The sequence below is a fragment of the Symsagittifera roscoffensis genome, chromosome 2 (genome assembly GCF_963678635.1).
Source record: "Symsagittifera roscoffensis chromosome 2, txSymRosc1.1, whole genome shotgun sequence".
Lineage (NCBI taxonomy): Eukaryota > Metazoa > Xenacoelomorpha > Acoela > Convolutidae > Symsagittifera > Symsagittifera roscoffensis.
Genome location: NC_087063.1, coordinates 59,258,426 through 59,270,358, shown reverse-complemented (window position 1 = coordinate 59,270,358; position 11,933 = coordinate 59,258,426). Strand labels below are relative to the sequence as shown.

Sequence of the window (11,933 nt, the reverse complement as noted above, 5' to 3'; positions counted from 1 at the left end):
CGTGACCAATTACGTTTCACGACAAAAAATGACCACAATTGTCTCATGTTTGGTGGCATTTTCGAAAGAGCTTGATTTAACAAAGAGACGCTTTTCAAATCTTCTTCATAGTCAAGAGACCTAAAGACAGCCACTAGACTTGAAATGGTCATCGAGAAGCTAATGATGATCTCAGAGTTGAGTATTCGAAATTGCGGGAAACTGGACAACTTATCAAGGTGGGCCGTAATTACGTTTTGTGGCTGGCCAAACTTTCTTTCTAGAGTTTTCAGAGCATTTTTATTTCTTCCACTGTATGCGAACTCTGCTATGGCTGACTTAGCTTTTCCAGTGACTAGTCTTTTTAAACAAGTTAACTTCACATCATCGCCTAAGGACGCTGCGTCTACAGTACTGCAAAACTGGCCAAATCATTCGTGCCATTGAAGCGGGTTGCCATCGCACTGGGCCAGCTTCCATTCTGGAAGGGGATCCTTTTTTGAGACTGACAGAGCCTGGACTAAGTCACTCAGTGTCACGACTGGCGGTTGGGGAGCTGGTTGCAACGACGGCAATGTGTTGATAGGATAAGCTGCAAAAGGTTGCTGCTGATATATGTAAGTGTTTTCAGCTGATGCGCCGTGATTGGGAAACCCATAATAAACGGTACCACCACTTGATATGTGCGAGAATTAATGCTGAGATATTGGCGTTACGGATGAAAGAATACCAAGTGATGGGTTCGTGTTACCATCACTTGTTGCCCCAGTAATACATTGGGCGACTGCGGGTGTCCACTGGGACATTAGTGGCCATTGGGCTGACTGATAACGGCAGACTGTCCGCTAAACGGATTGTTCACTGACGCAGGGTTGCTTTATGTGATAGCAAGTTTTGATTTCTGCTGATTAAATTTGCAGGTGTTTGTGACAAAATGGCATGGGGGTGTATCCGGAGTATTGATTGAAAATGGCAGGCAAGTTTCCAACAACTCGAGAATCGTTATTATAGTTGTTGATGGGGATATGTTGAATGGAAGACGAAGGATGGGTACAAAGAAGTAACAGCATACCGGAGTATTGGTAGCTGATGTTAAAGCTGGATTAAAAAATGACGATTTATTGTTTTGCAAAATGCAGCGTTATTTGAAATAGGCAATGATTGCGTTTCGTGCTCAGGATTAGTAGATACAGCGTGCTGGATTCCATTGCCTTCGCTGATGGAGGCGGTTGGTTGATAGGGATAACATTGTTGATCACATTCAAGAGTCTGATTCGGCAACGATGGCGAGGTGAAGCTCCCGCTGTGGACGCATTTCTGTGTTGATGCGAACCACTTTCTGTATTTATAAAGGTTGCAAACTTCAAAGAAAACGGAACTACCTCGGGTCATTTCTGGTTTTCTAATGCGTGATCAACCCAATCGTTTACCCTGTCAGAACCACGATCAACCGAAGACGCCAGCTCGAGATGCTGATCTTTTTCAGACTCTTCGAGGTATTCAGTTTCAACCATTTTTGCTTCAGGTTTTTAACACGATTTTTTTTGCTTAATCGTTCCTTTTCAAGTCGACTTTTTTCCATTCGTAAACAATATTCTTGCTCTTTCGGTCAATTTCAAATTTAATTTCTTGTTGTTTTCGTTCCATCTCAATCAGATGCTGTTGCTCTTTGATGATGAATTCCTGTTGTTTCAGTCTTAAGGTTGCTTCATGTTGTTTTTCCAACTCTTCTCGCTTCATCTTCGCTAGGAGCAGTTCTTTTCGGCGCTCACTGGGGGTCAATGATTTCATTGATCTTTGCTTACTCGATCCAGTTTTTGCAATTTTTATGAAACTTTTGATCGACTAGTTTCACTGACGCAGACCTCTGAAGCCCGATTAGATTCCAAATGAGCGCGAGCCTTACCAGTTACTTCATCGTTAATTTTAACTATCCTATCCCACCATGCAGCCAACTCATTAATAACTCATTAGCAGTTCATCGTTCTTAGCTAATGCTTTTTTGAGAAAACTCTTGCAAGATTCAATTAAGGGGTTTCTTTTTGTTTTCCTTATCGGTCCCTCTAAACTCTCAGTTATGCGACTGTGAACTACGGAAAGCTCATTTTCTAGTGATGTTCTACCGTTCATCAATCGTCGATATTCTAACTCAGTTTGTTCTGTCATTTTGATTAACTATAAATTTGCTCACTTCTACTCAACTGCTCAACTGCTCAGTTTGAGATTTAAAAAAAGGGGATAATTAAATTAAGACCTTAACTTAAGTATCAATAAATCATATTATGACTCATTAAACAATATTACACCTTAGAGAATCACTTTATTTAACTCCTAGTTGCTGCTCAGCATTTTTCCAGTTTCGATCAGCTTGCCGCTTGCGTTTTCCTGGCTGAGGAGTGTTTTTCTTTGAAAAAATATACTTCAAATTGTTACTATAACGCCTAAGGATCGTAAGCGTTTTCAGTTCTAGAGAGGGATCCTGGTGTAGTTCTAATTACTTTTGCCCTAACTCATTGAAGTTCTGCTTCCTTCTATATATCAGGTCTGTTACTATATTAATAACCAGTATAACTGACTCTTTCAACTGACTATAAATACAGTAAACGATTGCATAAATATTACGTTTATAGTTTAAGAGAATCTTCTTAAGCTGGTTAGAAGTTAGTGTTTTAAAGTTATTACTACGGTGTCGACTAATAGAGTTATTAACGGCGTCGTGACAAATAAAAATTTCGCTTCGGTTTAGGAGATAGTGATCAAGTTGATACTGACAAGTTTTACGGACGTTTAATGCGTTATGGTTGAAAATTAACACGGGAATGGCTATGTACATTTGAGATACACGCTTTTGCGACGCAGTCGAAGGTGTTTTCAAAGCGTGGCGCAGCGAGCTAGCAGCTAGTATGAACATTAGGTGAAGTAAACCAACTTTAGACGAAGGGAATTAAGCAAACCACGACCTGACCTCCCGCAACACCCTGAGCTAACAAGGTTGTAGCAAAAGGTAGGACAATTTGCTTGATGATTTGCTACGGGTCTCGAGTACGGCTACTTTTATCCAAATGAACTAGTTTAGTTAGCTGCACCGCGTTTCAAGAACAAAGACTGCGCTTTCATTAGAAAGTTTTTTTCGAAAATTTCGGATTTTTTTTTTGAAAATTTTCCAAAATTTGTTTTCCGAATTTTTTTTTTCGAAAACTTTTTTCCACGTTTTCACCCAACGGTTCAAATTCCCACAGTAACCTGATGCGTTTGCGGGATTTTTAGTTTTTTTGCTTAAAAAGTTCGAAATTTGGGCAAAAAACTCGACTCGGTCGTTTAAGTTAATTTATTATGAAACTAGGCGCTTTGCTGAATAATTTGCAAAACTTTAATTTTTCTCAAAATTTTTGGTCTTTTTTTTTCAATACGGCGTTGAGCTTACAAACAGGGTAATAGGATAAAGTAATTAAGGCTTATGAGGCCGGTTTTTTCCTAAACCCACAGAAAAATTTCTGATCAGGTTTTGGTATCGAGAAAAATTGGGGGTTACAATTTTGCCATCAAAAAACCTCGTATCAGAATTTAAAGCCTCAAATTAGCAAAATAGAACAAAGGGGAAAGTTTTGGTTTTTTTATTCTTAAAAGTTTTGTAGAGGCGTTCACCGGTAGATTCCAAAATCCACAGAAAACTTCGGGTGTTGAGAAAAAATGGAAGTCCACAATCCACAATCAGGATACATGAAAAGGCCTCCCCTTCTCCTAACTGGTACGTTTCGGCTAACTGGGTCGTTTCAGAAAATTGGATCGTTTCGGCCAATCGGGTCGTTTCGGCCAATCGGGTCCTTTCGGCCATTTGGGTCGTTTTGGCCAGTTCGTCAAAATCTGACAAATTTTGGCTAATTGGACACTTTTGGCCAATTCAGCAGTTTCGGGCCATTTTTTTTCATTGCACAATTTCAGCCAATTGGGTCGTCTTTGGACAAATTTTGGCTAATTGGACACTTTCGGCCAAATGGGTCGTGTTTGGTCAAATATCGGCTAATTGGACACTTTCGGCCAATTGGGTCGTGTTTGGACAAATATCGGTTAATTGGACACTTTCGGCCAATTAGGTTGTCTTTGGAAAATTTTCAGCTAATTGATCACTTTCGGCCAATTGGGTCGTCCGGGACAATTTTTTATTAATATCGTCCGGAATATCTAATGTCCGGGTCGGCGGACCAAAATGTGGCGCACTCTCGTATCCTGTAAGATCTAAAAAACCTGCTTCAACATCTGTAAACTATCGGCAATTTAAACAGATAATATGACAATATAAAATTAATATAAAAAAAGGTAAACATCTTGAGGTTAACATGTTATCAAAAACGTTTTTCACAATCTCAAAAAATCTGTAATTATTTTTGATGGCAAACTGACCTAATCGGACAAACCAGTAGTTTCAAGGCTTTTTGTCTAAAAAAATCTAAGAAAATCTAGCCTTTTCACTTTTGCGCTATAATGACGTCACTAATTTAAGCGCGAACATCCCATATTGGTTGTACAAGTTGCTTTTATATTCTAATGAGAACAGATGAGCTGAGAAATTGACCTGTTTGATAAAAAATGGAAATTTCAATATGATTCAATGATTCAATATGTTGGATGAAGCTGACGTTTTGACCCAACTGCACTTTTGTGTTTTATCGTGTTTTGGTTCCAAGTAATATTTTCATTTTTTTTTTCCAAAGGAAACCATCAATTGTGTTTTATCTTTGTTTATTTTAATTTTATTGTTTTCCATCCATTTTCATATTATTTCCAAGTTATTTTTAATTTCTTGAGTTTCGAAGAGCGTTCCAAAAACAGTAGTGTTATCCGCATAAAAAAATTTTTCACTGTGCTGTGGTATGTTGGAAAGATCATCGTTATAAACAAGAAAAAACAGAGGAATCAAAACAGAACCTTGAGCTACCCCACAATAAATATCCTCTGTTGTTGAAAGAAAGACATACGTGTTTCTATTGTTGAGGTAGAACTTCAGTTAAGTAAGAGGAACGCCTCTTAGCCAGTAATAATGACACTGGTAAATAAGAGTGTTAAGATCATCACTATCGAAAGCTTCAGATAGATCAATATTTTTGCTTTCAAAAAAAAATTTTCAAAGTTACCATAATAGCATCAATTGAAGAGCGTTTATCGCCAATTCCAAAGTTTTTTTCCTTAAGATGTTAAAAATTTTTAAAATTCTTATTATTTGTTTTGATAATTGTTTTCAAAAACTTTTTTTGGAACAGGAAAAAAAAATAGGTTTTTAATTGCATGGAAGTGACTTGTCTCTTTCTTTGAAAACCGAAACCATTTTTGCTGTTGCTTTGCTAATTTTTTGGTTTAAAAAAGATTCAAAAGAGGTTTGTGATTTGGTTAATTTTTGTGATTAGGTTATTTGACAGACCAGTGTCATCTTCAGACTTTATTGTGGCAATTGCTCTTTTGTGTCATGCACTTCCTGTTCATCAGTTTGTGACACGAAGAAAGAGTTTGTAGTTGCAAAATTTTTTGAAAGTTATCTCTCTTTTTGAAACCCAGAGGTTAACTCTGGTATAATTGTGACGAAATAACCGTTGAATTTTTTTGCAGTTAGCAGACTATCTTCGCTTTTGAACTTTATTTATTATCGCCTTTAACTTCTTTCACATAATCAAAAAACATTTTTATTTGGGTTATCCAGTGTTCTCAAAAAATAGGCCATGCTAAAAACTTTTTTCTATACTATTTTTAAAACGTTGGCAGTGTGAGGTCACAATTTTTGCTTTGCCTCTGAAGTAACTTAAATTTGATTTTGTTGTTTCTGTTTTTAAGATATCGCCTTTTCGATATCATTCGTTATCCAGCTTTCTTATTTTTGTTTTTCTATTTGACAACGGTTACATTGCATCCAGAGTGTTGTGAACTTGCTGCTGCAGGAACTCAATTTTGAATTCTTGGTTGCATTTTTTCTAAATTTCTACCATAAAAATCTTCCGTTTCACTTTTTTATGAGTCCATTTCAAAATCAACTTCAACGTCATAATGCTCAGTGATTCCGTGTTCAGTAGTTTTAGTGATACATGGAAAATCTGCAAAGGTCCTATTTATGGTTGTTTGAGAGTTTTGTGTAAAATCAAACCATTCCATTGTTGAGTACTTTCTAGTGTCACAACAGATACATCTACTTTAAATTTTTCTTTTATTATATGTTTATCTTCAGTGTCAAGGTTAAATTCAAACATTTTGGCCGAAAATTTTCAAGGAAATTGTCATGTTTTGCACTGAGCGACTTGTAAACCGCAGTTCGAGACCATTTCTATTTGTTACAGATTGTCGAGACAATAAGAATTTGGATTTTTTTTGAGGCTGTACGTTCCAAAATCTTTAAAAAGTTTTCCTCCCTAGAAAGAATTGCTACTCCTCCACCTTTATCATCTTTGGTTTTGTTGGTTTTGTCACTTGTGGCTATGTGCTTAAAATCATTTTGGCAAAAAAAAATTAAGATAAGATATGTCCGTCAGCCAAGTTTCTGTTAGAACAACAAAAAAGCTTCAAGTTTTGTCGCTGAAGCAGAACATCCAATAGATCAATGGAATTATATAATTATTCCGTCCACTCTCTAAGAGTGTGAATGAATAACATTTTTGGTGCATTGAGTGGGAATGTTGAAGAAAAATTGGTGCGTTTCTCGGAGACAATATCTAGTGAGATGCTGACCTCCTAATCCAATTGTTTCACCTTGTCCACATCTCATTTTCGTTCTCATTCTCGTTGTTCGCCGCCTAGTTTGGTTACTGTTAACTTCAAAGAAGCAGTAACTTTGGGTGAAAAGTTTTAAGTTTTTCAGATTTTAATTTTCCTTTTTTTTTCAAGTTTCCTTTCCTGATTTTCTTGTTATTTCAGCATTCTTTGCTACTTGCACAGCAACCGGCTATCCTTGCTGTTGTTCAAGTTGTTTTTGACTTAGTTGGTAGCAAATAGCAAACCGTCAAAACAGACAGAGTAAATAAGAAGAGCAATCTGCCAAGCTCTCTTTATCTTGGAGTTCTTACTTTTAATTCAAATCAATTTTTGAAACCTTATCATGGTCAGATTGAAAAAGGGTGGCCATAGCAATTGAAAACGACTTACATTTAAATATTAGATGATACGACCATTTAAATATAGCTTCCGACCTCCTAAAAAGTTTCTTAAATCGGGAAAAAAGACGCGGTAAAGTAATAAATAGTAAAACAGTTCTTAAATACGCAGGCTGCAAAAAATAGATGGAACAACAATGAGGCTTGTCATTGTGTAATTTTTGAAAAACGACAAACAAACGAACTTGGCAATATTTGTTGGCTGATTGCTTTGTCTCTGATAAAAATTGTTTCTTTTTTTTTTAAATGTGGCCTTGGAGCGCTGTAGTTTATTGCGAAATGGAGGAAAACGCATGTAAAGGAAATATTCTCTGAGGAACAAAAATTAATACACCATTTTTAAAAATCTCAATTTTTTGCATGTTTTGAGCAAATTCCTCGAACCTAACCGTTCGTTCAGAAGGGTCAGCAAAAATTAATTTTGTTCCAAAAAAGGGGGCTATGTTTTCCAAAACATAGACTTTCTAGATGTTGAAAAACAAAGAGTGGATTATTTTATTGGCAACACAAATTTTAACTCAATACTTAACTTTCGTTCAATTGGATTCTGCTATCACTCTCTTCATTCTTTCGATTTCTTCCTGAGTTGGTATCCAGGGGTCAGTCTGTGTACTTTGTTCAACTCTACTATCTTCAGATTTGTCATTGACCTTGACCTCTGTCTGAGCACCATTGCCCTTGAATTGTGTCTTGTCATCATTGGCCTTGACCTCTGTCTTATCATCATTAGCCTTGACCTCTGTCTTATCATCATTAGCCTTGACCTCTGTCTTATCATCATTGGTTTTGACCTCTGTCTCACATGTGAAGCACACAATTCGGCCGGTATCCATTTTGATTCTTTTTCCGCCCATATAGCTGTTGCATTTGGCACATAGAAAACAGTCTTTGTGGAACTTGCGCTCTTTCACAGTGTGAGTTGGCCCTTAAACATTGCGCCAGCGATTATGTTCTTGAAAAAAAATTGTTAAAAATCCAGTTCACATTTTCTTTATTTATCACAGCCTAATTGTTGTGATAAACTTATTAAATAGTTTCAGACGAAATGAACTAAGATTAGAATGATTTGCTTCGCGTTCTCTTACGACATCACATCGCTGTATTCACATGGCAGAAATGGCATTATTGCGTGCACACCTAGAGAATGCCAATTTATCAAACCCAGAAGAAGTGAAAGGATTATTCGAAAGCTTTATTCACCGAATGGAGACATTGGACAAAACTATCGAGCATCTCAAGTATGAAAATTCTCAACTGCGCAAGGACAATGTAATTATTCAAAACCGTGTACTTTGCTCTGAACGATATTTATCACGATCATGTTTGACATTTCTTGGCGTGAAATCCGGCGTGGATCCGATGGTACCAGTACTTGATATTATGAATCGTGTTCTAGGAGCTAAAGTGTCACCCGAAGATTTGGCTGCATGTCACTATTTACCGGGTAATGCAGAGAAAAAACCAATTATTGTTAAATTTATTTACAATGGGCAGCGTGACTATGTATGGCGAAACAGATTTACGTTAACTGACAATGAATCGACGAAGAATATTTTCATCGTTGAGAGGCTTCCAGAAATTGACCGAGATACAGTGAATTATGCAAAAGAGAAAGGTTTGAAATTTAAAACAAACAATTGTCAACCACTTCTCAGAATAAATAATAAATGGGTTCCAGTTAACAGTCGCGGTGAGATTGACAAAGTTGCCAGCGGATTTTCGGAAGAATTAGATGGTACCAAAATGGATACAGGAATTCAGGGAAATACACAGATAATCGACGAGTCTTCGTATTCCAGAAATGAGTTATTCCAAATGAAACATGGTACTGCGAAAAACAAATATGCAATGTATGGAAAACCTAGAGGGGAGAAGAGGCAACGAGAGAACGTTGATATGGAAGATAAACTGGACAAATTGTGTGGTCTAATTGAAAATGTAATCGCAGTGGTAAGCTCACCACCTGGAAAAATGGCAAAAGCGCCGGTCAATGTGATAGAGCAGGAGGACGCGGGTGAGATCGAACCTACTGATACTTAGCATTTTTAAAAACCTAATCGATGACTTTGCCAGCTGATAAAACACTTTTTTTTCTAAATATAAGATCCTTGCGATGCAATTTTGACAATTTAGTGGGATTTATTGAAACTTATAACGAAAACCTATCGATTATCTGCCTTTCGGAAACTTGGCTAACTGAAACAGACCCATTGGCAATGTACAATATTCCGGGATTTCAACCGATAGTTTCTAGATGTAGAACCAATAAAAGGGGAGGGGGTGTTGCTTTTTATGTTAAGACTGGCATTGACTTTATTATAAATGAAAATATTGTTTGCGAAAATGGGATTGAGGCATTGTGTATTAGACTTAAAAATGGATCTATATCTTCAACAAACATTTGCGTATTTTATCGTCCGCCCAATATAAATATCGATCTTTTTTATAGTTTTCTGGAACGCAACTTAGAAACGATGGTAAATTCAAAAACAATGTTCGTTGGGGATTCTAATATTGATACACTGGTTGAAAATAGTTGCTCAAAAGGGTTGAAAAATTTAAGTAAAAGTTACAATTTTGTTATAAATAACGCCAACGAAGCAACGCGCGTTACTAACCGTAGTAGTACTTGCATTGATCATATAATTTCAAATTTTCCTGTTGCAACACATAATGTAATTTCTGGTATTAGTGATCACAATATTATCTTCGCCGATATTAACGTGGTGTCAAACATAGATGATAACTTGACTTTTCGTAATCTGTCTTTTCTAAAAAAAATCAACCGAAAAAATATTGTTTTTAGCAGATGTGAACTACCTGTTAAAAAATGTACCGGAAGGAACATGTGATGAAAAAGTTGAGTTTCTGATTAAAACAATTATCGATTGCCTAGATGTATTCGCTCCATTAAAAGTATATGGTAAAAAACGAAAAGTGAAATCACAATGGATAACTCCAGAAATTAGAAAACTAATTTTTAAACGAGATAGACTTCTTCGCCAACTACAGGCCTGCTGGTCGACTGAAACGCATGTCAATTATAAAATCATTCGCAATAAAGTAAACGCCTTGCTGCGATTAGAGAAACGGAACTTTTATACTAAAAAAGTGGAAAAGGTGACTAACAGTAAAGATTTATTTAAGATTTTTAAAAATGTAGGAATAGGAAAGACCGGGAATAACACAACGACACATATTGATGCGAATAAATTGAATACTTTTTTCTGTAACATTGGGTCAAAAATTGCATCGCAAATACCTTACTCATCAGTACCGATATGTAGATCGCCAAAACAAGTGCAATCAATGGTAATGTTTGAAACTAACCACAAAGAAGTTCTAGATGTTATCAATAGCCTTAAAAGTAAGTTCTCATGTGGACCTGAAGATATTTGCAATGAAATCATCAGGCAGTTAGGAGTGGTAATTGCACCACTAATATCCGATATTTTTAACGAATGCATTCACCTTGATGTTTTCCCAGACTTACTGAAAATTGCCAAAGTGGTCCCTATGTTCAAAGATGGAGATAAAACAGATCCTGGTAATTACAGACCAATTTCGCTGTTGTCTTGCCTGAGCAAAGTCGTTGAGAAACTTATACATTCGAGGTTCATAATTTTTTTTGAGAAATTTTCTATTTTAAACATGAACCAATATGGTTTTCGATCTAAGCGATCTACGATTCAGGCTGTTGCGAGGCTGACCGAATTTGTAAGAGATGCTACTAATAAAAGAGCGGATGCAATTGCTTTGTTTTTGGATCTCAACAAAGCTTTTGACACGATTGATCACAAAATTCTGATGCAAAAATTGGATCATTATGGGATCAGGGGTAAAAGTAACAATTTGATTAGAGCCTACTTGACTAATAGAAAGCAGTATGTTGAAATTGGAAATAATAGATCAACGCTTGAAAATGTTTCAACGGGAGTTCCACAAGGATCTGTTCTAGGTCCGCTTCTGTTTTTGATTTACATAAATGATTTACCTGATAGCACTAGTTTAGATACTACACTTTTTGCAGATGATACATCCGTTATGACTTCTGGTAAGAATTCTGGAAAGAAATTAAGAACCGAATTTGATATAGTTTACAATTACTTATGTTGCAATAAACTTTCACTGAATACTGATAAAACTGTTCTGCTCAATTTCAGCAAGAAAAATAGAGAAATTGGTCTTGATATAAAAGGTGAATGCATAAAAATGGTTGATTGCACGAAGTATTTGGGTATCTACATTGATTCAAAGTTAGACTTCAAGATGCATATTGAACATGTTATTAAGAAATTGTCTAAACTGTGTGGAGTAATATATCGTTCCAGAAAATTATTTAATCTTCCAATGCTTCTACTGATATACAGATCCTACATCAAACTGTATTGGTTTATGGCTGTGCAAACTTAACAGATCTAAATAAAATTTTAGTAATACAGAAGAGAATAATACGTGCTATTTTTAGAATTGATTATAGAGAGAGCACAGTTGAAAAGTACAGACTGCATAAAATTGAAACGGTGTTTGATCTTCACGTTTACGAACTGTTTAAAGATATTTGCTACAATAATGTTGTGATAGTACCACGACTAATAACGTGGCGTACTTCACTAGGAGAGTTGCTTCTGGAAAAGTTAATAGTAAAATACAAAGAACGAAATGTTTTCAAAATTCCATAAATGTTAGAAGAACCATTATTCATAATTATATAACTGCATCTGGTTTATTGAATGAAGATGTGACAAGTTTGCAGAGACATCAACTCAAGATTTTTATACACGATGTTTTTGATAATTATCTGCTTGATAATAAGGAAGTTCT

The 11,933-nt window shown here is 36.0% G+C and overlaps 1 protein-coding gene across 1 annotated transcript in view; it reads left to right on the top strand.

The window, feature by feature from the left end:
• The first annotated feature begins 8,114 nt into the window (after nucleotides 1-8,114).
• The window catches only part of LOC134839416 (uncharacterized), a 541,178-nt gene continuing 537,359 nt past the window's right edge, over nucleotides 8,115-11,933 (top strand). The window contains exon 1 of the mRNA XM_063854955.1: nucleotides 8,115-8,143. The gene's annotated coding sequence lies outside the window, so the exon portion shown is untranslated. The remainder of the gene's footprint in view (nucleotides 8,144-11,933) is intronic.